Below are 23,064 nucleotides of genomic sequence, written 5' to 3' on the forward strand. Positions count from 1 at the left end.
ATCCTGTCCCTCATTACTTCTATTCTCTTTTGATCCTATCCCTCCCCATGAGTGTCGACCTCAAATTGCACTCTCCTCCCCATGCCATCCCTTCTATCATCCCCCCCACCCTGCTTATCCCCTTATCCCCCACTTTCCTGTATTGTAAGATAGGTTTTCATACCAAAATGACTGTGCATTTTATTCCTTCCTTTAGTGGAATATGATGAGAGTAAACTTCATGTTTTTCTCTCACCTCCCCTCTTTATCGCTCCACTAATAAGTCCTTTACTTGCCTCTTTTATGAGAGATAATTTGCCCCATTCCATTTCTCCTTTTCTCCTCCCAATATATTTCTCTCTCACTGCTTGATTTCACTCTTTTAAGATATGATCCCATCCTCTTCAATTCACTCTGTGCACTCTGTCTCAATGTGTGTGTGCGTGTGTGCATGTGTGTGTATGTAATCCCATCCAGTACCCAGGTACTGAAAAGTTTCAAGAGTTACAAATATTGTCTTTCCATGTAGGAATGTAAACAGTTCAACTTTAGTAAGTCCCTTATGACTTCTCTTTGCTGTTCACCTTTTCATGCTTCTCTTCATTCTTGTGTTTGAAAGTCAAATTTTCTTTTCAGCTCTGGTCTTTTCAACAAGAACACTTGAAAGTCCTCAATTTCATTGAAAGACGAATTTTTCCCCTGAAGTATTATACTCAGTTTTGCTGGGTAGGTGATTCTTGGTTTTAGTCCTAGTTCCTTTGACTTCTGAATATCCTATTCCATGCCCTTTGATCCCTTAATGTAGAGACTGCTAGATCTTGTGTTATCCTGATTGTATTTCCACAATACTTGAATTGTTTCTTTCTAGTTGCTTGCAATATTTTCTCCTTGACCTGGGAACTCTGGAATTTGGCCACAATGTTCCTAGGAGTTTCTCTTTTTGGATCTCTTTCAGGCGGTGTTCTGTGGATTCCTTGAATATTTATTTTGCCCTCTGGTTCTAGAATCTCAGGGCAGTTTTCCTTGATAATTTCATGAAAGATGATGTCTAGGCTCTTCTTTTGATCATGGCTTTCAGGTAGTCCCATAATTTTTAAATTGTCTCTCCTGGATCTATTTTCCAGGTCAGTTGTTTTTCCAATGAGATATTTCACATTATCTTCCATTTTTCCATTCTTTTGGTTTTGTTCTGTGATTTCTTGCTTTCTCATAAAGTCCTTAGCCTCCATCTGTGCCATTCTAATTTTGAAAGGACTATTTTCTTCAGTGAGCTTTTGAATCTCCTTTTCCATTTGGCTAATTCTGCTTTTGAAAGCATTCTTCTCCTCATTGGCTTCTTGAACCTCTTTTGCCAATTGAGTTAGCCTATTTTTCAAGGTGTTATTTTCTTCAGCATTTTTTGGGGTCTCCTTTAGCAGGGTGCTGACCTGCTGTTCATGCTTTGACTTCATGTCTCTCATTTCTCTTCCCAGCTTTTCCTCCACCTCTCTAACTTGATTTTTAAAATTCTTTTTGAGCTCTTCCATGGCCTGAGCCCATTGGGTGGGCTGGGATACAGAAGCCTTGACTTCTCTGTGTTTGCCTGATGGTAAGCATTGTTCTTCCTCATCAGAAAGGAAGGGAGGAAATGCCTGTTCACCAAGAAAGTAACCTTCTATAGTCTTATTTCTTTTCCCTTTTCTGGGCATTTTCCCAGCCAGTGACTTGACCTCTGAATATTCTCCTCACACCCACCTTGCCTCCTGATCCTCCCAGCCAGAGCTTGGGGTCTGAGATTCAAATGCTGCTTCCAGCCTCAGGGCTTTTGGCAAGGGCAGGGCTGCTATTCAGTGTGAGATTAAGTTCAGGTGCTGAGGTCTGGGCAGGGCTGCCTCTCAGGCTCAGTTCCCTCAGGGGGTTTATGCACAGACCTTCCACAATGGATCCAGGCTCCTGCCTGCTTGGGGAGCCCTGGTCTGCCACTGCCTCAGCTGCTGCCTCCTGAGGGGGCCTGAGCTATGGGGGCACCCCACTCCCCTCTCGACCCGCCAAAGAGACCCTCTCACCGACCCCCATCACCTGTGGGTGGAGGGACTTGTGCAGCCGCTGGAGATCCCATCCCTGAAGCCTGCTCGGATCTGCTCCTCTCAGTGCCGCGGGTGTGGCAGGGCTGTGCTCGGCTCCCAGTCCGCGATGCCCAGTCTGCGGCCCGAAGGACCTTTTGCAAGAGGTTTGCAGGTCCCTCTGGAACAGAAATCTCCTTCGCTCCACTGTTCTGTGGCCTCTGCTGCTCCGGAATTTGCCGTGAGTTCCTTTTTACAGATGTTCTATGTGTTGTGGGTTCAGAGCTATGTGTATGTGCGTCTTTCTACTCCGCCATCTTGGCTCCGCCCCCAATTTACTTCTAATTATTACTTTAATCCCTTCTTTATCCTCTCCCCTTGCCTTCCTAGTCTTTAATTTACCTATCCTTCTATGAGTCCCTCCCTTATTCTCTCCCCCACTCTCCTAATTCAATCTACACACACTTCTAAAAGTTCCTCCCTTATCCTGTCCCCTCACTTCCTTTTTTATTTATAAATTTTGAAGATTGTTATACCCTTCTAGATGTAAATGTTATTCCCTCTTTAACCTAGTGCCAATGAGAGTAAAGTTCCAGTGCTAACATCCCTCCACTCATATATGCTTCCTCTGTGCTTCCTTTCATGCCTCATTTGTATGATATAATTCTTGCTTTTTACTTCTCCCTACTCAGTTTTCTTTTTTAAATCACCCCATCATACTCAGTCTAACCCAAAACTTTCTTTTAAACTATCCAAGTAGTGATGACAGTCATAAGAGTATGATAATATTTTCACATGTAAGAAGTAAACAGTTTGACCTTATTGAGTCCCTTATAATTAGTCTCTAATGTTTACCTTACATATCTCTTGACTTTATACATCAAATTTTCCATTAAGTTCTGGTATTTTTTTTCACAAATATAAAAAGTGTTTCATTTCATAAAAGTCCATTGTTTTCATTTAGTATTATACTTATCTTTTCTGGATAAGTTATTCTTGGTCACAATCCCATCTCTTTTGCTCTTCAAAACATGGTGTTGGGGCGGAGCCAAGATGGCTGAGTAGAAAGACGCACATACACATAGCTCTGAACCCACAACCCATAGAATGGCTACAGGGAAGTAACTCACGGCGAATTCCGCACCCAGAGGCCACGGAACATTGGAGCGAGGGAGATTTCTGTTCCAGAGAGACCTGCAAACCTCTCGCGGGGGGGTCCTTCGCGCTGCGGACTGGGCGCCGGGACTGGGAGCTGAGTGCAGCCCTGCTGCTGCCGCGGCACCAAGAGTAAAAGATCCGAGCAGGCTTCACAGACAGGATCTCCAGCGGCCACGCGGGCCCCTCCACCCACAGAGGGATCTGCAAACCTCTCGCAAAAGGTCCGTCGCGCTGCAGACACAAAGCCCAGCCCAGACCTGCTGCGGCCACGGCTGCGGCACCGAGAGAAACAGATCCGAGCAGGCTTCAGGGACGGGATCTCCAGCGGCCACACAAGTCCCTCCACCCACAGGTGACAGGGGTGGGTGAGAGAGTCTCTTTGGCGGGTCGAGAGGGGAGTGGGGTGCCCCCATAATTCAGGCCCCCCCCGGGAGGTAGAAGCTGAGAGGCGGCTGCAGACAGGGGCTCCCCAAGCGGGCGGGAGCCTGAATCCATTGTGGAAGGTCTGTGCATAAACCCCCTGAGGGAACTGAGGCTGAGAGGTGGCCCTGCCCCGACCTCAGCACCAGAACATAATCTCATACTGAATAGCAGCCCTGCCCCCGCCAAAAGCCCTGAGGCTGGAAGCAGCATTTGAATCTCAGACCACAAACACGGGCTGGGAGGATCAGGAGGTGAGGTGGGTGTGAGGAAAATATTCAGAGGTCAAGTCACTGGCTGGGAAAATGCCCAGAAAAGGGAAAAGAAATAAGACTATAGAAGGTTACTTTCTTGGCGAACAGGCATTTCCTCCCTTCCTTTCTGATGAGGAAGAACAATGCTTACCATCAGGCAAAGACACAGAAATCAAGGCTTCTGTGTCCCAGCCCACCCAATGGGCTCAGGCCATGGAAGAGCTCAAAAAGAATTTTGAAAATCAAGTTAGAGAGGTGGAGGAAAAGCTGGGAAGAGAAATGAGAGACATGAAGTCAAAGCATGAACAGCAGGTCAGCTCCCTGCTAAGGGAGACCCAAAAAAATGTTGAAGAAATTAACACCTTAAAAACTAGCCTAACTCAATTGGCAAAAGAGGTTCAAAAAGCCAATGAGGAGAAGAATGCTTTCAAAAGCAGAATTAGCCAAATGGAAAAGGAGATTCAAAAGCTCACTGAAGAAAATAGTTCTTTCAAAATTAGAATGGCACAGATGGAGGCTAATGACTTTATGCAAAACCAAGAAATCACAGAACAAAGAGAGAAGAATGGAAAAATGGAAGATAATGTGAAATATCTCATTGGAAAAACAACAGACCTGGAAAATAGATCCAGGAGAGACAATTTAAAAATTATGGGACTACCTGAAAGCCATGATCAAAAGAAGAGCCTAGACATCATCCTTCATGAAATTATCAAGGAAAACTGCCCTGAGATTCTAGAACCAGAGGGCAAAATAAATATTCAAGAAATCCATAGAACACTGCCTGAAAGAGATCCAAAAAGAGAAACTCCTAGGAACATTGTGGCCAAATTCCAGAGTTCCCAGGTCAAGGAGAAAATACTGCAGGCAGCTAGAAAGAAACAATTCAAGTATTGTGGAAATACAATCAGGATAACACAAGATCTAGCAGCCTCTACATTAAGGGATCGAAGGGCATGGAACAGTATATTCCAGAAGTCAAAGGAACTAGGACTAAAACCAAGAATCACCTACCCAGCAAAACTGACTATAATACTTCAGGGGAAAAAATGGTCTTTCAATGAAATAGAGGATTTTCAAGTATTCTTGATGAAAAGACCAGAGCTGAAAAGAAAATTTGACTTTCAAACACAAGAATGAAGAGAACCATGAAAAGGTGAACAGCAAAGTGAAGTCATAAGGGACTTACTAAAGCTGAACTGTTTACATTCCTACATGGAAAGACAATATTTGTAACTCTTGAAACATTTCAGTATCTGGGTACTGGGTGGGATTACACATGCACACACGCTCACATACATAGAGACAGAGTGCACAGAGTGAATTGAATAGGATGGGATCATATCTTTAAAACAAAATGAAATCAAGCAGTGAGAGAGAAATATATTGGGAAGAGAAAGGGAGAAATTGAATGGGGCAAATTATCTCTCATAAAAGAGGCAATCAAAAGACTCATTAGTGGAGGGATAAAGAGGGGAGGTGAGAGAAAAACATGAAGTCTACTCTCATCACATTCCACTAAAGAAAAGAATAAAGTGCACACTCATTTTGGTAGGAAAACCTATCTCACAATACAGGAAAGTGGGGGATAAGGGGACAAGCAGGGTGGGGGGGATGATAGAAGGGAGGGCATGAGGAGGAGAGTGCAATTCGAGGTCGACACTCATGGGGAGGGATAGGATCAAAAGAGAATAGAAGTAATGGGGGACAGGATAGGATGGAGGGAAATATAGTTAGTCCTATACAACACAACTATTATGGAAGTCATTTGCAAAACTACACAGATATGGCCTATATTGAATTGCTTGCCTTCCAAAGGGAAGGGGTGGGGAGGGAGGGAGGAAGAGAAGTTGGAACTCAAAGTGTTAGGATCAACTGTTGAGTAATGTTCTTGCCACTAGGAAATAAGAAAAACAGGTAAAGGGGTATAGAAAGCTATCTGGCCCTACAGGACAAAAGAGAAGATGGAGACAAGGGCAGAGAGGGATGATAGAAGAGAGAGCAGATTGGTCATAGGGGCAATTAGAATGCTTGGTGTTTGGGGGGGGAGGGGATAAAAGGGGAGAAAATTTGTAACCCAAAATTTTGTGAAAATGAATGTTAAAAGTTAAATAAATAAATTTAATAATAATAAAAAAAAAAACATGGTGTTTTAATGCAGAAACTGCTTGGTGTTGCTTGATACTAATTGTAGCTCCTCAGTATTTAAATTGTTTTTTTCTTCTTACTTATGATATTTTCTCCCTAACCTAGGAGCTTTGAAACTTGGCTATAATATTCCTGTCAGTTTTCCTCCTGGAATCTCTTTCAGGTGGTAATCAGTGGATTTTTTCTATTTCTGCTTTACTGTTTTTGTTCTGGAACTTCAGGCCAATTTTCCTTAATAATTTCTCATAATTTTGTATCAAGATTCTTTTTTTTATTGGAACCTTCAGGTAGTCCAACAATTCCTATGTTGTTTCTTCCTTGACCCGTTCTCCAGATCAGTTGTTCTTCTAAGGAGATGTTGTTTCATATTCTCTTCTACTTTTTCATTCTTTGATTTTGTTTTATTTCTTGGTGTTTTATAATGCTATTAGCTTCCTGTTGCCCAATTCTATGTTTTTGAATCTCTGTTTCCAGTTGGATGAATTTTTTTTCATAGTTTTCCAGATTTTCTTGGATTGCTCTTATTTTTTTCTCCCAATTCTTCCTCAATTACTTTTATTTGATTTTTGAAGTCCTTTTTGAGTTCTTCTAAGAACTCTTTTGGGACTTACATAGTATGGGGAGGAAGGATATGTACAAAGGTACTTAAACATGAATGTAGCTATAGAGACTCTGGAGGTTCATATCTCAGCTTCAACTCACATTGACTAGTCAGGTACCTCAGAGCAAGACTAGCTAACTACGTCTCCCCCCACGAAGGTTTCAAAGGGAATCTAAGCAGTATTGGTGGTTCTTCTACAATGATATTAGTTCAAGATCCTACTCCTGGATATTCTCTCTAATATCAATCACCAGTTACTTTATCCTCCATATCTTAGAATTGATTAGTACTCCCTATCATTTAACCAATTAATATCAATTAGATTTTATAAAGAAATATTTGCTGAGAAGATACAGCAAGAACAGATGTTACAAAGCATTGGGACCAACCAAGTTCACTCCCAAATTTAGTATAACTGGTGAATGAGTCACTATCTCTTGGCTACAGTCCATCCACTACTATGCTGGATCAAGCAGGTCACACATCACTGAGAATTTGACAGCTGGCAAACTCTTCCATGGACTACAGTGCCTGGACCCTGGTGGTTTCTGGACTTTTCAAGGTTGGCAAGGTAATAGCCTAATGGGGTGGGAAATCTGCAGCCTCAAAGTCACATGTGGCCTTCTAGGTCCTTGGTTTCGGCCTTTTGACTGAGTCCAAGTTTTACAGAACAAATCCTTTTATTAGTGGGATTTGTTCTGTGGAGTTTGGATTCAGTCAAAGGGCTGCCCTTAAGGACATATGGCCTTGAGGCTACAGGTTGCCCACCCCTGGAATCTGTTCTGACTCCAGCACTCATTCCTCTCCAGGCTACACTCTTGACATTCCTCCTAGACTTTCTTTACAATTCCACAGAAACCTCTTCACTCCAGAAGCTCACTCCAGCTTTGTACTGAAACTTTGAAAGTATCCTTCAACCCTTGCAGACCTTTCCTTTGATTGGCTGATTCTGCCCAGAATCTCCATTTTTGTCTTTGTTCCTCTCTAGGCTATACTCCTGACTCTACTTCAGGATTTTCTCTACAAGGTTCCTCCTCCTCCTCCCCTGCCTCCACTTCAAGGTACCTTCATTCCCTTCCTTCTCCCATTCCAGTGGAAATGTTCATGTTTGTTTTTTTTCTTCTTTAAGTTAATGGAATTCATTTATTTTATCTTAACTCTGCCTTGAGGGACAAGTCCATCATTCTTCATTTATTTTTTCCCCAGTTTTATTTATTTATTTATTTATTTTATTTGTTTTCAGTGTTCTTTTTTTTTTTTTATTAAATTTATTTATTTAACTTTTAACATTCATTTTCACAAAATTTTGGGTTACAAATTTTCTCCCCTTTTATCCCCTCCCCCCCCAAACACCAAGCATTCTAATTGCCCCTATGACCAATCTGCTCTCTCTTCTATCATCCCTCTCTGCCCTTGTCTCCATCTTCTCTTTTGTCCTGTAGGGCCAGATAGCTTTCTATACCCCTTTACCTGTTTTTCTTATTTCCTAGTGGCAAGAACATTACTCAACAGTTGATCCTAACACTTTGAGTTCCAACTTCTCTTCCTCCCTCCCTCCCCACCCCTTCCCTTTGGAAGGCAAGCAATTCAATATAGGCCATATCTGTGTAGTTTTGCAAATGACTTCCATAATAGTTGTGTTGTATAGGACTAACTATATTTCCCTCCATCCTATCCTGTCCCCCATTACTTCTATTCTCTTTTGATCCTATCCCTCCCCATGAGTGTCGACCTCGAATTGCACTCTCCTCCTCATGCCCTCCCTTCTATCATCCCCCCCACCCTGCTTGTCCCCTTATCCCCCACTTTCCTGTATTGTGAGATAGGTTTTCCTACCAAAATGAGTGTGCACTTTATTCTTTTCTTTAGTGGAATGTGATGAGAGTAGACTTCATGTTTTTCTCTCACCTCCCCTCTTTATCCCTCCACTAATGAGTCTTTTGATTGCCTCTTTTATGAGAGATAATTTGCCCCATTCAATTTCTCCCTTTCTCTTCCCAATATATTTCTCTCTCACTGCTTGATTTCATTTTGTTTTAAAGATATGATCCCATCCTATTCAATTCACTCTGTGCACTCTGTCTCTATGTATGTGAGCGTGTGTGCATGTGTAATCCCACCCAGTACCCAGATACTGAAATGTTTCAAGAGTTACAAATATTGTCTTTCCATGTAGGAATGTAAACAGTTCAGCTTTAGTAAGTCCCTTATGACTTCACTTTGCTGTTCACCTTTTCATGGTTCTCTTCATTCTTGTGTTTGAAAGTCAAATTTTCTTTTCAGCTCTGGTCTTTTCATCAAGAATACTTGAAAATCCTCTATTTCATTGAAAGACCATTTTTTCCCCTGAAGTATTATAGTCAGTTTTGCTGGGTAGGTGATTCTTGGTTTTAGTCCTAGTTCCTTTGACTTCTGGAATATACTGTTCCATGCCCTTCGATCCCTTAATGTAGAGGCTGCTAGATCTTGTGTTATCCTGATTGTATTTCCACAATACTTGAATTGTTTCTTTCTAGCTGCCTGCAGTATTTTCTCCTTGACCTGGGAACTCTGGAATTTGGCCACAATGTTCCTAGGAGATTCTCTTTTTGGATCTCTTTCAGGCGGTGTTCTGTGGATTCCTTGAATATTTATTTTGCCCTCTGGTTCTAGAATCTCAGGGCAGTTTTCCTTGATAATTTCATGAAAGATGATGTCTAGGCTCTTCTTTTGATCATGGCTTTCAGGTAGTCCCATAATTTTTAAATTGTCTCTCCTGGATCTATTTTCCAGGTCTGTTGTTTTTCCAATGAGATATTTCACATTATCTTCCATTTTTCCATTCTTCTCTCTTTGTTCTGTGATTTCTTGGTTTTGCATAAAGTCCTTAGCCTCCATCTGTGCCATTCTAATTTTGAAAGAACTATTTTCTTCAGTGAGCTTTTGAATCTCCTTTTCCATTTGGCTAATTCTGCTTTTGAAAGCATTCTTCTCCTCATTGGCTTTTTGAACCTCTTTTGCCAATTGAGTTAGGCTAGTTTTCAAGGTGTTAATTTCTTCAACATTTTTTTGGGTCTCCCTTAGCAGGGAGCTGATCTGCTGTTCATGCTTTGACTTCATGTCTCTCATTTCTCTTCCCAGCTTTTCCTCCACCTCTCTAACTTGATTTTCAAAATTCTTTTTGAGCTCTTCCATGGCCTGAGCCCATTGGGTGGGCTGGGACACAGAAGCCTTGATTTCTGTGTCTTTGCCTGATGGTAAGCATTGTTCTTCCTCATCAGAAAGGAAGGGAGGAAATGCCTGTTCGCCAAGAAAGTAACCTTCTATAGTCTTATTTCTTTTCCCTTTTCTGGGCATTTTCCCAGCCAGTGACTTGACCTCTGAGTATTTTCCTCACACCCACCTCACCTCCTGATCTTCCCAGCCCGTGTTTGTGGTCTGAGATTCAAATGCTGCTTCCAGCCTCAGGGCTTTGAGCGGGGGCAGGGCTGCTATTCAGTATGAGATTATGTTCTGGTGCTGAGGTCGGGGCAGGGCCACCTCTCAGCCTCAGTTCCCTCAGGGGGTTTATGCACAGACCTTCCACAATGGATTCAGGCTCCCGCCCGCTTGGGGAGCCCCTGTCTGCAGCCGCCTCTCAGCTTCTACCTCCCGGGGGGGGCCTGAATTATGGGGGCACCCCACTCCCCTCTCGACCCGCCAAAGAGACTCTCTCACCCACCCCTGTCACCTGTGGGTGGAGGGACTTGTGTGGCCGCTGGAGATCCCGTCCCTGAAGCCTGCTCGGATCTGTTTCTCTCAGTGCCGCAGCCGTGGCCGCAGCAGGTCTGGGCTGGGCTTTGTGTCTGCAGCGCGACGGACCTTTTGCGAGAGGTTTGCAGATCCCTCTGTGGGTGGAGGGACCCGCGTGGCCGCTGGAGATCCTGTCTGTGAAGCCTGCTCGCATCTTTTCCTCTCGGTGCCGCGGCCGCGGCAGGGCTGCACTCAGCTCCCAGTCCTGGCGCCCAGTCCGCAGCGCGAAGGACCCCCCCGCGAGAGGTTTGCAGGTCTCTCTGGAACAGAAATCTCCCTCGCTCCAATGTTCCGTGGCCTCTGGGTGTGGAATTCGCCGTGAGTTACTTCCCTGTAGCCATTCTATGGGTTGTGGGTTCAGAGCTATGTGTATGTGCGTCTTTCTACTCCGCCATCTTGGCTCCCTGTTTTCAGTGTTCTACAATCACTTCCGTATAACTTGGATTTTTTTTTCCCTTCCCTCTCCCTCCTTCCCTCCACCTCCCTCCTCCCTCCCTGAGATAGCATACAATTTTATATAGGTTCTATACACACATTCCTGTTAAATACATTTTCACCTTAGTCATGTTGCATAGAAGAATTAAAATGAATGGGAAAAATCACAAAACAAAACAAAACATAATACAAAAGAAAATGATCTGCTTCATTCTGCAATCAAATTCCATAGTTCTTTCTCTGGATGTTGAAGGCATTTTGCCTTAAGAGACCATTGGGAATTTTTTACGTCCTGGCATTGCAATTTCTCACACACTGTGGTGGTTGCTGTGTACAAAGTTCTCCTGGTTCTGCTGCTTTCTCTCAGCATCAGATCGTATAAGTCTTTCCAGGCATCTCTGAAGTCTTCCTGTTCATCATTTCTTACAGCACAATTCCATTACATTCATACACCACAATTTATTCAGTCATTCCTCAATTGATGGACATCCCCTTGATTTCCAGTTTTTGGCCACCACAAAGAGAGCTGATATAAATATTTTTGTACATGTGGGACCCTTTCCCGTTTTTATGATCTCTTGGGGATACAGTCCTAGAAGTGGTATTTGCTGAGCCAAAGGGCATGCACATTTTTGTAGCCCTTTGTGCATAGTTCCAAATTGCTCTCCAGAATGGTTGGATCAGCTCACCAACAATGCATTAGTGTTCCAACTCTCCCACACTTTCTCCAGCATTTATCATCATCCTATTTTGTCATGTTGGCCAATCTGATAGGTGTGATGTGGTATCTCAGAGTTGTTTTGATTTGCATCTCTCTAATCAATAGTGATTTAGAGCATGTTTTCATATGACTATAGACAGCTTTAATTTCTTCCTCTGAAAACTACCTGTTCATATGCTTTGATCATTTATCAATTGGGGAATGACTTGTGTTCTTGTACATTTGACTCAGTTCTCTATATATTTTAGAAATGAGGCCTTTATCGCTGACACTAGTTGCAAAAATTCTTTCCCAGTTTTCTGTTTGCTTCCTAATCTTGGTTGCATTGCATTTGTTTGTGCAAAAACTTTTCAGTTTAATGTAATCAAAATTATCCATTTTGAACTTCATAATGCTTTCTGTCTCTTGTTTAGTCAAAAGTTCTTTCCTTCTCCATAAATCTTATAAATACACTATTCCTTGCTCCACTAATTTGTTTATAGTATCAATTTTTATACTTAGATCATGTACCCATTTGGACTTTATTCTTACGTATGGTGTCAGGCATTGGTCTATGCCTAGTTTCCACAACACTTATCCAGTTTTCCTAGCAATTTTTGTTCAACAGTGAGTTCTTATCCCAGAACCTGGGGTCCTTGGATTTATCAAACAGTAGATTGTTATATTGATTGACTACTGTGTCTTAAGTGCCTAACCTATTCTACTGGTCTACCCTTTTGTTTCTTAGCCAGTACCAAGTGGTTTTGATCATTGCTGCTTGGGCAGGTAGGTGTTGCAGTTGATAGAGCACCAGTACAGGAGTCAGGAGGACCTGAGTTCAAATCTCACCTCAGACACTTGATACTCACTAGCTATGTGACCTTGGGCAAGTCACTCAACCCCAGTTGCCTCATCCTGGGTCATCTCCAGTCATCCTGATGAATATGTGGTCACTGGATTCAGATAGCTCTGGAGGGGAAGTGAAGCTGGTGACCTGCGCAGCCCTCCCTCACTCAAAACAAAGTCAAGTGCAAGTCATGTCATTATTTCTCTGACGTCATGATCTTGATAACAAAGGATGAACACACACACAATTTGAGATCTGGTAGAGCTAGGCCACCTTCCCTAGCATTTCTTTTCATTAGTTCCCTTGATATTCTGGAACTTTTGTCCTTCCAGATGAATTATGACTTATTTTTTCTAGCTCTACAAAATAATTATCTAATATTTTGATTGGTATGGCACTGAGTAAGTAAATTAATTTAGGTAGAATTTTTATTATATTAGCTCAGCCTACTCACGAGCAACTGATGTTTTTCCAGTTACTTAGATCTGACTTTATTTGTGTGAAAAGTGTTTGTAATTGTGTTCATATAGTCCCTGGGTTTGTTTTGGTAGGTAGACTCCCAAATATTTTATAGTGTCTACTCTAACTTTAAATGGGATTTCTCTTTCTATCTCTTGGGTTAGGCTTTGTTAGTAATATATAGAAATGTGGAAGATTTGTGTGGGTTTATTTTGTAACCTGCAACTTTGCCAAAGTTGTTTATTATTTCAAGTAGGTTTTTAGTTGATTCTCTGTGATTCTCTAAGTATATCATCATATCATCTGCAAAGAGTGATAACTTAGTTTCTTCTTTGCCTATTCTAATTCCTTCAATTTCTTTTTCTTCTCTTATTGCTACAGCTAACATTTCTAGTACCATATTGAATAATAATGGTGATAATGGACATCCTTGTTTCACCCCTGATCTTATTGGAAATGTATCTAGCTTATCTCCATTGCATATAATGCTTGCTGAAGGTTTTAGGTATTATTTTATGAAAAGTTACATTAATTTAATGTTTCTTGAGGCCTATCACATCCCAGAGAACAGAACCAGATTATGAATGTCTATGAGCAATAAGGAGCCACTAGATTGGGTTTTTAACCTGCAGTCCACAGACCTTCAAGATATCCATAGATAGATTTCAGCAGGTCTGTGAACTTGAAGAGAAAAAAAAAATTATCCTTATTTTCACTAACCTCTAGCTAAAATTTAACATTTCCTTCAATTATTTAAAAACTCAGTTCTGAGAAGGAATTCATATGCTTCACCAGACTGCTATCAAAGTGCTCTGTGACATTAAAAAAAACAAGATTAAGAAGTACACTAAAGCTGCTTGATAAGATGGCCAGACCTGTACTTTAGGAATATCAGGGTAGGGCATCCTCTGTGGGCTATTGCCGCAACATATGATGGTTGGGTCACCTAGAGGATAACTAGTACATTGTATTGAAATATATTGTATGGATCTCTCCTTCTTAAACCATAAGCCCCCACCCTTGAGCTTACCTTTAAATCGTCATCCAGGAGACATAATTAACTCAAAGCAAATACATCTAATAATATAGCATAAGAACAATGTCTATAAAAAGAAAAATCTCTCTCCTCTTCCCGCATATAACTGGAGTTCACTCTCCAAAAAAAAAATACCTACAGTATCAATCAGTCATACATAGTGTGGGCTGGTAGTGAGGCACATGTGTAGGGAACGCAAGTGGCCAAAGCAAATCACATCTCTGGCATTGCAAAGCTCTTTCTGCTTTTGTAGTGTCCTCATACTGCTACCCCCAGAAACAGGCCCTCTGCTGGGCATGTCACTCAGCTTGGCTCCCTGTGCCTGCTGCTCTCTGAAACTCAACTCTGGTCTGCCAGGGCTAATTCTTGTTTGAACCAATAGGTGCCTTTTTGGTATGCTTCCCTGACTGTCTCCCTCCCTGACTCCATGGGCATTCTCTTTGCTGGGTGCTATGCCAATACAAATGTCATGAACAGGAGGGCTTGGGGAGGAAGGGAAAGAGAGAGAAATCCTTTTTCCCAGAAAAAGGGGAAAATGATTCCCTCTTAAGCTCTGGGTTCTTCCTCCATAGCTGACTCTCTTCCAGACTGCCAGGGTCACAATCCTTGGAGTTGCTTCCTGCCAGGACTGTCTATCTCTAAGGAGTATGTTTTGTTTCTGTAAAGGCAGTAGATGGCACAGTGGACAGAGTGCTGGACCTTGAGTCAGCAAGACCTCAGTTCAAATTCAGCTTCAGAAACTTACTAGTTGTGTGACCCTGTATAAGTGAGCAACTCACTTAATCTCCATTTACTGTTTCCTTATCTATAAAATGGGGATAATAATAACCCCACCCAGATGTGTTGGAGGATCAAATGAAAAAATAATCATAAAGTCCTTAGCATAGTTCCTGGCACGTAGTAAACACTATATAAATGTTAGCTATTATTAAAGGCCACCAGGTCTATAGCCTGTTCTTGATCAGTCCCTCTTCTAACTTTATCAAGTAAAACTCTTCATATCCTACAGAAGGGAATATATTAACACCTCTTTGTCTCTGTTATCTGTTCCTGCTATGACTTTATCAAAGGGTAGCAGAAAAGAGGTAATGGAAACCCAAAGATTCCCCAGGATATCAAGAGCTCTCTGCCAAAGTCTTAAAATTTGATTTTATAATTTTTTGTCCAAAGGATCCACAACTGTTAATGCAGGCTACCCCAGGTCTGCAGCCCAACTTTCTTGCTCTCAACAATCCTAGCTTGGCATTGTGGAAATGTGGGAGGTTAACTTGTCTCTTCCTAGTTCTATGCATAGCCTGGTACATGTCTTAAATCTCAGAGGCTTATAATTATACTTTTTTTTTAAAAAGTGACCAAAATGTGCATATACCCTTGGGCATACACCCCCAAGGGAATTAAAGACAGAAAGAAATAGTCTATATATACCAAAACTGACATAGTAAAAACAAATATGTTCCCATGCTGCCCAACATGTTTATCAATGACTTAGAACAAGAAATAGATGGCATTTTTATCAGATTGGTACAGCAACAAATATTAGTGACCTGGTATTAGATAACAGTGATTCTCTACAGTAGTAAGCAAGAGAATGTGACCATCATTAGGGAAAAAAAATGAACTTCACTGAATTTTTATAGTTTGCGCAGCAAACAATTTTCACAAGTTTTGTTTCTAATGTTTTATATGTAGATATAGAACAGTGCACTTTTTGTTTTTCATAGTAAGCTTAAATAGTATTTGCAGGTACCGCAATTTCAAATGTGTGTGGCTTTTTTGTTTGTTTTGGATTTTTCTGAATTTTTCTTTAAAGGTTTAACTCTGCTATAATGAATGACAAACATCCCTTGAGTCCCTTTACTATATCAATGGTAACCACTACCATTTTCTAAAGAATTATGTTGTTTTAATACTGTGTAAGGGAGAATTAATGTGTTGCATTACAGACCCGGGATCCCAAAACATCTTGACAAGGCTGGTGCATTGAATTGAATCAAATGTAAAGTCTTGAATTTAGGTTCTAAAAGCCAATTTCACACATGCAAGATGGTGGAAATATGTTAACATTGCTGCTTATTTGGAAATTAAAAAAAACAACAAAATCTCAGATTTAGTGGATTATAATGAAAACAAAGTAGTTACCTACAGTTTGGGAATGACTAAGTAAATTGAGGCATGTGAATGAAATAGAATATTACCGTGCCATGAGAAATGAAGGTGAAGAGTCTTTGGTTTTCTTTGTAATTCCATATAACTTTTTTTAAGCGTTTGAAAATATGGTTCTGAGTCCATAGACTATAGCTAAGAGAGTCCCGAAAACATCAAAAAGGTTAAGAAGCCCTGGATTAAATAGATAATCTCTAAGGTCCTTTCTAACTCTAAAATCCTGTAGAGTGAATACAGCAATGGGGTTGGAGTCAGGAAAGTCTGGGTTCAAATCTCACTTTTGACACTAGCTATGTGTCTATGAACACATTTCAACCTTACTAAGCCTGTTTCTTCCTCTGGCAAGTGTAGATAATAATATCAATAATACTTAGCTCAACTAATTCTTTATAGGCTCAAAAAAAAGTAGGTAAAATATTCTGTATAAAGCTCTATGTAAATGTCCATCACTATGTTGTTCATGGATGGACAGATCCAACCCCAATATCACTTCCTCCTAGAAGTTTCCCCTTGTCCTTCCAGATGGAATAATCATTTCTCCAACTTCTGAACCTTGATGACACTTGGCTATAAGTTCTATCATTAAAGGCATTCTACTTTGCACCATCATTATCTGAACACATACCTTATCTCTTGTACTGGGTTGTAAAGTCCTTAAAGGTACAGAACTTATTTTGTTCATCTTAGTATCCTTTGAACCTAGCAGGTGTTCGATAAGTCTTTCCTGAAGGAAATTCAGAAAAAGGAGAAATAACCAAGAGCCAGAGTAATGGAGAAAGCCTTCACCAAGAAGAAATGAAGAATTTGATTTCAACTTTGAAAGACTCATAGAATCCAGACAAATAGAAATGAGGGAGCAGAGGAACATTGATAGAAGGGATTGACAGAAGCAGAGCTACAGAGGTGGGAAGTAGAGCTTTGGAGGAACTTGTCTGAAATGCAGGTGGTTTTCCATTTTGACTAATTATTCCTAGTAATCAGGCACTAAGCTTGCTTGTTTCATATACAAATTGTCTAAATTTCAATACCCTGAGACAAAGTGCCAGTTGCCCCACCTAGTGTGTCCCACCACAGCTCTGTCTATCACTGAACAAAATTTCATCTCTAAGACACTTGACACTATATCTCCATATGACCAAAACTGTGCTAAATGTTGGGGGTTATAAATACATTGAGCTTGCATTGGGAAGGCACAGCATATAGGGAAGGGAATTTTATTCTGGGAAATCCTGGGAATGATGAATGGAGCATGGATGACCATGGCTCTTTCTAGAAACAGTGGGAGGGTTGATTTAAGAAAGCATGGGTGCTAGGCAGGGGTGGGCAGAGTCAGGGGAATTATTCAGAGTCAGGTTGCATCAGGAAAAGGATCAAGGTTTAACATGATCAGAAGTGTGGAGACTAGGTAAATGTTGTGGACTTTCGCTGATCAAAACAGAAATAAAAATGAAACAGTTAGTCTGACATGACCTGTTCTTTAAAGGGATATTTGTTCTGTGATAACTTTTGTCTTTACGTCACCATCATTTCAACATACACACACCTTCTGCCTTTCAACCTTTCCTGGTGACAAAGCAGTTTCATGAAAAATACACATTCAATACAGTGACTTCATCTGACAATGTGTATAATATTCTGAGTTAATAGGTGACTTCCACCTTGGTATTGTGCAGGGAAAGGTATATTTCATCATTCCTAGTTGTTCACTAACAAACTTTAACAATATATTTTAAAAAACATTTTGTTAGGAATGAAAGTTCAGGCTAGTCATTCAGTTCTTACCCCATAAATGTATTTGTAACCCAGGATTCTGTGCTAGGCTCTCTCTTCTCTATATATATTCTCAGTGATCTCATCAGCTACAGTGGCCTCCACTGTCATCTCTCAGCAATGACTCTCAAATCTACATCTCAGTGCCCATCGCTCTCCTGAGCTCCAGTCCCCCAGTCAACTGTCGGGTGGATAGATCCACCCAGATCTGTCCCATCTTAACATGTCAAAAATAGGATTCATATATATTTAAACCTGCCTCTCTTCCTGACTTCCCTGATAAGACTACCCCAATCCCTCTAGTCACTCAGGTTTGAAACCTGAGTCATCCTCATCTCTTCTTCTCCTATATCTAAGTCTTGTTAATTCTGTCTCCTCATCACTTTTTGTCTCTATCCTTTTCTCTCTACTCATGCCATATTCCTTCTACAACAGGCAATCATCACCTCTCATCAGGACCAGCTGTGTGGAGAGAGAAGGAGAGGAGGGAAGGAAGAGAAAGAGGAGAGAGTGGAAAAGGGAGAGAGAAAGAGAGAGAAGGAGGGAGAGCTCCAATCAATGAATCAATCGATGAACATTTATTTATTTAGCATCTACTAGGACAGTCCTCTGCCCACAAGAACCTCACAATCTAATGAAGCAGGCTACATGCAAACAAATTTATACAGAGCAAGTTACATACTTTGTTGGTCCTTTGTTGCCAAAGAAGACCATGCCATCAGAGAAATGATGACATGACTTGCACTTGACTTTGTTTTGAGTGAGGAAGGGCTGTGCAGGTCACCAGCCTCACTTCTCCTCCAGAGCCATCTGAATCCAGTGACCACATATTCATCAGGATGACTGGAGATGACCTAAGATGAGGCAATTGGGGTTAAGTGACTTGCCCAAGGTCACACAGCTAGTGAGTGTCAAGTGTCTGAGGTGAGATTTGAACTCAGGTCCTCCTGACTTCTGCACTGGTGCTCTATCTACTGCACCACCTAGCTGCCCCATTGACAGAATGAAGGCACTAGAATTAAGAAGGGGTAGGAAAGGCTTCCTGTAAAAGGTAAGATTTAAGTTAGGACTTAAAGGAAGCCAAGAGAGCAAGGAGGTACAGATGATGAGGGAGAGCATTCCAGGCATGGGGGATCAATCTGAGAAAATGCCTGGAGCCAAGAAATGGAGTGTCTTGTTCATTGAACAGCCAGCAGGCCAGTGTCACTGGGTCAAAGAGTCTAGGTAGAGAATAAGGTGTGAGAAGACTGGAAAGGTAGGAGGGGGCTAAGTTATGAAAGACTTTGACCACCAAGCAGATTTTGGATTCTGTACTGGAGGCAATAGGGAGTGATAGGAGTTATTGAGTGGGGTGGGGAGGGGATAACATGGTCAAAGCTACGCTTTAGAAAAATCACTTTGGTAGCTGAACGGAGGATGGATCAGAGTGGGAAGGAACAATGCAGGCAGGCCCACCAGCAGACCATTGCGGTAATTTAGGTGTGAAGTAATAAGGACCAGTACCATTGGCTCATGGTTAAATCTAGAACTTTTTGTACCTTTCCCATAATATGCTCCACTCATTTATATATTATGTCATAATATCATAATTAAAATAGTAAAGCTATACCAGTCAACTTATCTTTATCTGGAATCAAGCTTCATTACACAGATTACATTCATCAAGCAGATAACAATCAAGATTTAAGGGTATGTGATGCCAGTTTGCCAGGCAACAGTGAGGAAGACAAGGGGGGGTGAATTAGAAGAAAGGATAAATTTACCAGGTCCCAGTGCAGCAGGGAATTCTGTCCATACAGTCACTCCTGAAGTGTTTCCGTGAGCCAGGCAACGTTCCTAACGTCCACCATTATATTCACTTCAAAATATCACTCCTCCTTACAGCTGACTGGGCACTGGTATGCCAATATTTACCCAGCTCTCCTGTGACTCAAAAGTTCCTAAGCTTCCCCATAACCCCATCATGGACCTCCACCTCCCATGATCCTTCCCTCTAAACATTACATTTCCATCAGTCTCCTTGCCAACAAGATGCTACATAAGTTTTCTTTTTAAAATTATGAACTTGACAGTTTTTTTTTTAAATCAAGTACTTACACAAAGAACAGGGAAGGAGTTTTTTATATGAAAAAATGAATCTCTACTGCAGCTTATTTTCAAAAGTGTGTGTTAAATTTAACATGGTAGTACCAACATTGCCCTGCTTCTCTATGTCTTCTACTTTATTTCCTTCTCTCTCCCACATATTTTTTTTTTTGAGACAAGCAAGGTTAAATGACTTGCCCAGGGTCATATAGCTAGTAAGTGTCTGAAATCAAATTTGAACTCAGGTCCTCCTGACTCCAGGGCCAGCGTGCTAGCCTCTGTGCCACCTATCTGCCCCCTCTTTCATATATGTATATTTAGAATATTTGCTTAATGCTCCTTTTCTTTTTTTTCTTTTTGCATCATCATCACTACTCCCTCAGAGTCCTCCTCACTCCCAACACTGAATCAAAAGCTTCCTGACTAACCTCCATGCCTCCAAGTTTTCCCCTCTCCAATCCACTCACCATTAGGCTAATATTGAGTGTCTTACCAAGTCACTGTCTTCCTTGGGAAGTTTCAGTGACTCCTTGCTGCCTAGAGAATCAAATATGAATGAACTTCTCTCTTTAAGCCTTTCAACCCCTTCTCAATTGACCACAATCTCTTTCCAGGCTGCTTACACACTCCTGAGGCATCATAGCTCCAATTAAACTTTCTTCCTTGCCTTTTCCTACATTTCCATCTCAAGCCTGAATACCAAACCTGATCACCTCCAAAATCAAATACAAAATCTGTTTGGCATTCAAAGCCCTTCATAACCTTCAACATTTCCAGTCTTCTTACACCTTATACAACCCAGCCCACCTTCCACATTCTCTTCAATCTTCCTCCTGACTGTTCAATGAGTGAAATTCTCCACCTCTGGGCTCAGGCATTTTCACTGATTATCCCCATGTTCGGAATGCCCTCCCTCCTAATCTCTGCCTCCTGGCTTCTTTAAATCCCAACTAAAATCTTATCTTCTACAGGAGGCCTTTCCCAATCCCTCTCAAGTCTAATGTTTCCCTTTTATTGTTTATTTTCTAGCTCATATGTGTATACTCTTTAACCTGTTGTCTCCCCAATTAGATTTGTAAGCTCCTTGAGTGCAGGAACTGTCTTTTGCCTCTCTCTTTGTATCCCTCAGCTGACATATAATAGGCACTTAATAAATGTTTATTAATTGACTGATTGATACCAAGCCCAGCACTTTACCAATTAGACCACCAACTAACTGGTAGAATGCATCCCTTGAAGACTTCAGATTGGTGGTTTAGGGTAGAAGAGGTTTCAGGGACTCCTTGCTTAGACTCTATACTAAAGAAAATGTTTCAGGCCCATTAGTAAATCTCTGTCTTTAATATGATTTCTGATTTGCATATGATGAAAAAAATTCCACCTAAGCTCTGCCCAAGCCCCCCCCATTCCTTAGGAAAAGGAAAGATGACATGCTCTCCAAGGCTCATTAAAATGTAGGTCACTTTGAGTTATCTATTTATTTAGGTTCTGCCCCCTCCCCAGTAAACATGGCAAATCACTCCAGTATCTTTGCCAAGAAAACTCCAAACTGGCAAATAGAACTACAGATTACTGGGCACCAACAACCCCCATTAGAATTTAAAGAACGTGATCAGAGATTGCCTTTGCCTTTCTTTGACATGCCCGTGTTTTAAAGGTACCTGGCAGAATTAAACTCTTAATCAATGTTTGTTGATTGATTAAAAACACCTGAATGATTCTTGTGTGCTTCTTAGCTGGGTCCTGGTGGGTTGGGGGGAGCTCTTCTAAAGTAGATACTGATGAAATCCTAATAAAACTACCCCAAGCCCCAACATTCTACCTTCCTTATAGGCCCCACTGAACAGCAGGCCCACTGCGTTGACCTATCCGCTCACTCACACACGCACTCAATATCTTAACTTCTGCCTCACTGCTCACTAGAACAAGAGGTGTGTCCAGGAACACATATTTCTCACTGAACAGCAGGCGTGTCCATGTGTTGGGATCCCAGTCACCGCCTCTAGCTAGCCACTGCCCCCAGACCCATTCCTCACATTTCCTGCAGAAACAGTAGTGTGTCCATGCATTTGACCACAACCACATCCATCTAGTCTCAGACAGGACCACAATACCCAGCCAATCAGAAAGCAGCACCACGAGGAAGCCCAAGCAGGATGTGGACCCCAAAACATAGAAGGGACTTTCCCTAAGTAGGCACCTGTGTAGTAATAGCAAAAGTTGTTCTTTAGGTGAACTTAAGACATAGAGAGGCTTATTATAATATTATCATGCATATTTCCCTAATGGGTTTTTCTGTATGCATGATAGGTAATCGTATGCACAGTTCCATTGTGACTGGTACCCCTCCTCTATGACCTAACCCCTTAACAAACCCCTTCTGCCTTTTAATATTCATAATTTCTATTATATAATCGCATCTCTACCCTATAAAAATCCATCTTGTTTTCTCTGAAGTTACTGGTTCCTCTTGGAACTTAGCCCACTTCATGAGAGGTGTCAGTGTCAATAAATGCTTATACTTGGATTGGAGGTGGTCGGGCTCCAAATTCTTTGAGATGGTTCCACCACAACACATCATGAAACTGCAACAGTTTTTGATGTCCCTGGGTGGGCAGAGTCTAAACTGCAGCAATACCATCCCACTCTAAACATAGGCTCCCTAGATTCCTTGCCATCCCCTAGGCACATCCTGAAATTTCTCATCTCTGAGCTTTTGCTCATACTGACTCACAGGCCAGCACTCCATCATCCCTCTCCACTAAACCACCTACTAAGTCCCTACCCATCCTTTAAGGACTAACTCCTAATTTCTTAACTCCTGTCATCTCCTCCAGGAAGTTTCCCCCCACCCCCAACTGACAATTGTTCAGCCTTGAGGCCGAAGGGCTACCTGAGCCTTTCCTTACCTGTCGTCCAGGTCTTCGGGGATCAACCGGATAAACGTGTTGAGAGAAGAGACTTTCCAGAGTTGAACAAGGGTTAGGCTTTATTCAGGGTCTTAGTTACATGTGCAGGGTGAATCCTTCCTCAGGAAAGAGGAATCCTCCTCCTCCCATGGGGCAAAGATTGTACAGCAAGAGGATGGGAGCGGGAGAGGGGCGGGACCTTCTGCCCTCTAAGGGCCCTTCAGCTCGAAGAGCACCTTCAGGCTTTCCTGTCCCTACTTAAGCTCTCCCACCGCATAGTTTGCATG

The 23,064-nt window shown here is 41.7% G+C and overlaps 1 long non-coding RNA gene across 2 annotated transcripts in view; it reads right to left on the reverse strand.

The window, feature by feature from the left end:
- The window catches only part of LOC140524903 (uncharacterized), a 38,135-nt gene extending 15,148 nt beyond the window's left edge, over positions 1-22,987 (reverse strand). For both annotated transcript variants that reach the window (XR_011973875.1, XR_011973874.1), the window contains exon 1: positions 22,778-22,987. This is a non-coding gene — a long non-coding RNA (uncharacterized lncRNA). The remainder of the gene's footprint in view (positions 1-22,777) is intronic.
- Positions 22,988-23,064: the final 77 nt, after the last annotated feature.

The sequence above is a fragment of the Notamacropus eugenii genome, chromosome 2 (genome assembly GCF_028372415.1).
Source record: "Notamacropus eugenii isolate mMacEug1 chromosome 2, mMacEug1.pri_v2, whole genome shotgun sequence".
Classification (NCBI taxonomy): domain Eukaryota; kingdom Metazoa; phylum Chordata; class Mammalia; order Diprotodontia; family Macropodidae; genus Notamacropus; species Notamacropus eugenii.